Below are 2500 nucleotides of genomic sequence, written 5' to 3' on the forward strand. Positions count from 1 at the left end.
ACTTCCGGGCGTTGATCTGCAGCCCCAGGTGTGCGAGGGCTGCGGTAGCTGCGTCGATGAGGGACTGCAAGCCCCTCGGGGTCGCTGCAAACAGCAAGACGTCATCTGCAAAGGCCGCAGCGTTGACTCTGCGACCGAGGATCCGAGCTCCGATGTGGGAGGGCAGTTGGCCTAAAACGTAGTCCACCGCAAAGTTGAACAGGAGGGGGGAGAGGGGATCGCCCTGGCGAACGCCCCGTGCTGGCTGCACAGACACGCCCACGCCGGCGCCGTCCGCTATCACTGTCGTGCTGCCCTCGTAGCACCGCTCGACATACTCGACAAAGCAATCCGGCAGGCCATGCGCCTTCAGCACGGGGCGAAGGGCAGCATGATCTACCGAATCGAATGCCTTAGATACGTCGATCGATGCCACAAAGACAGAGCGGCAGGAGCGAACTGCGTCGGTGAGAGCAGTGTCCAAGATGAAGGTATTTTCCAACATCCCATCCCGAGGGATGAATGCCCGCTGACGTTCGTCCACAGCACAAGCGCGCATCAGGCGTGACGCGAGAACCTTGTGAAAGGTCCGCGCCAACACCGAGCAGACCGTAATGGGGCGAAAGTCAGCGGGGGATGTTGGTGCAGCCGTTTTCGGGAGAAGGGACGTCCGCGCGCGAAGCAGGCGTTCCGGAAGGGCGCGGGCCAGAAGGAAGAGATTCATCACTTTCACCAGGACTTCGTGCGGCAGACGCCGCAACTCCGCTGGGGTAAGGCCGTCCGGCCCGGCTGCTGATCCCCTGGGCGGCAACGCGGCGGCGACCTCCTCATGTGTGACCGGCCCCCATATGCACTCGAGAGCGACAGGCTCTGAGTGCGGGAGGAGGCGGTCACGAATGAAGCCCGCGGTGGAGATGGGCTTCTTGGTGAAGAGGTCCGCCCAGAAGTCCAGCAGACCAGGGATGGCAGGTGGCGGCTGGAGCAGGGTGCCATCCAAGAGGCCGCGCACGCAACGCGCACGCGACCGTCGGAAGGCATCCTGCGTTCTCGCGTACTCCCAGCGGCGCCGCTTGCGCTTCTGCGTCGGCGGCGCGGCAGGCGTCCGCTTCGATGGTTGGCGCGGCCGCTGTGTCCTGGTGATCGATCTCTCCCCTCTGGACCCGACCGACGCAAGGGCATCCGGGAGCATGCCCAGGATGACATCGGGCGGCGTGCCCCGCCCCAGACCGATGACACGATCCAGGGCAGAGAAACGCTGGGCGGAAGCGGGTAGCCCCGCCAGATGCTCCCAGATGGCGGCGTCAGTCGGCCCCTCCGGCGGCGGCCCGGTGGTGTCGGCCGCGAAGTCCTCGGCTGCGTCGACGGGCGGCGCAGCGGCCTCGCCCGCGTCAGGCAGCGGGCTCGCCGCTCCCCGGCGGGACGCCGGCTCTTCCCCCCGACCGATCTCAAGCGCCTCCATGAATTGGCGGACAAGCTGCTTGTGGGCAGCTTGCCGCCGTCGGCACTTGATTGCCTCAAGCGTTCGGTCGGGGAACATCCTGATGAGCTCTTGATTTACAAAGAAGAACCGGGCGTCCCTCTCGAGGAACAGTTCGGCCTCTGCCTTGGCGAGCGACAGGACTTCTTCCTCCGTCCACCTCGCGCGATGCCTCTCCGTGACGATCTCCGCGTTGGCGGCCGCAAGATGTTGGCGGCGGCGATGGACCCCGAGACCGTTCTTGGTTGTAAAGCTGCGGTGGCACTCACTACAGGTATACATAGCTGCAAAAGTTACAAGATTTTCGGCACGGCCGGTTGGCCGGCTAGGTGCTGGGGGAGTTGGGGTGGCACCTTCAGCGGAAGGGCCACCACTTATTCTCTGCTTACTGCCCCCAACTAAAAAAGGGATAGTGCGAGGGGGGGCTGGTAACCCCCCCAAGCCCCTGGTGCGGTCTTCCACTCTGCGAAATCAGCGGGCCCACGAGAAGGGGAGAAGACCGCAGGAGAGGAGAGGCTAAGAGGGCTAGGCCCATGTATTGCGCATCACTCTCCCTGTAACTATAACCCAAGGAAGGCACCTCGCAGCAGCAGCACGACTACATCAAGACCGCACTTCGAGAAGCCAAGTCTGGATGCAGCCACACCGCCGCCACTTGGCCACCTTAAGAGAGTCATAGTTACTCCCGCCGTTTACCCGCGCTTGCTTGAATTTCTTCACGTTGACATTCAGAGCACTGGGCAGAAATCACATTGCGTCAACACCCGCTAGGGCCATCGCAATGCTTTGTTTTAATTAGAGTCGGATTCCCCCAGTCCGTGCCAGTTCTGAGTTGATCGTTGAATGGCGGCCGAAGAGAATCCGCGCACCCGCGCGCCCCCGGAGGAGCACGCTAAGGCGGACGCGGCCTCGCAGCAAGGAAGATCCGTGGGAGGCCAAGGCACGGGACCGAGCTCGGATCCTGCACGCAGGTTGAAGCACCGGGGCGCGAACGCCGCGCAGGCGCGCGCATCCTGCACCGCCGGCCAGCACGAGGCCAACCAA

At 63.7% G+C, this 2500-nt stretch overlaps 1 pseudogene; it reads right to left on the minus strand.

Annotated features, from left to right (window-relative positions):
- Window positions 1-2500, minus strand: part of LOC126432269 (large subunit ribosomal RNA) — a 7956-nt pseudogene that overhangs the window by 2955 nt on the left and 2501 nt on the right.

The sequence above is a fragment of the Schistocerca serialis genome, unplaced genomic scaffold (assembly GCF_023864345.2).
Source record: "Schistocerca serialis cubense isolate TAMUIC-IGC-003099 unplaced genomic scaffold, iqSchSeri2.2 HiC_scaffold_1126, whole genome shotgun sequence".
NCBI classification, from domain to species: Eukaryota; Metazoa; Arthropoda; class Insecta; order Orthoptera; family Acrididae; genus Schistocerca; species Schistocerca serialis.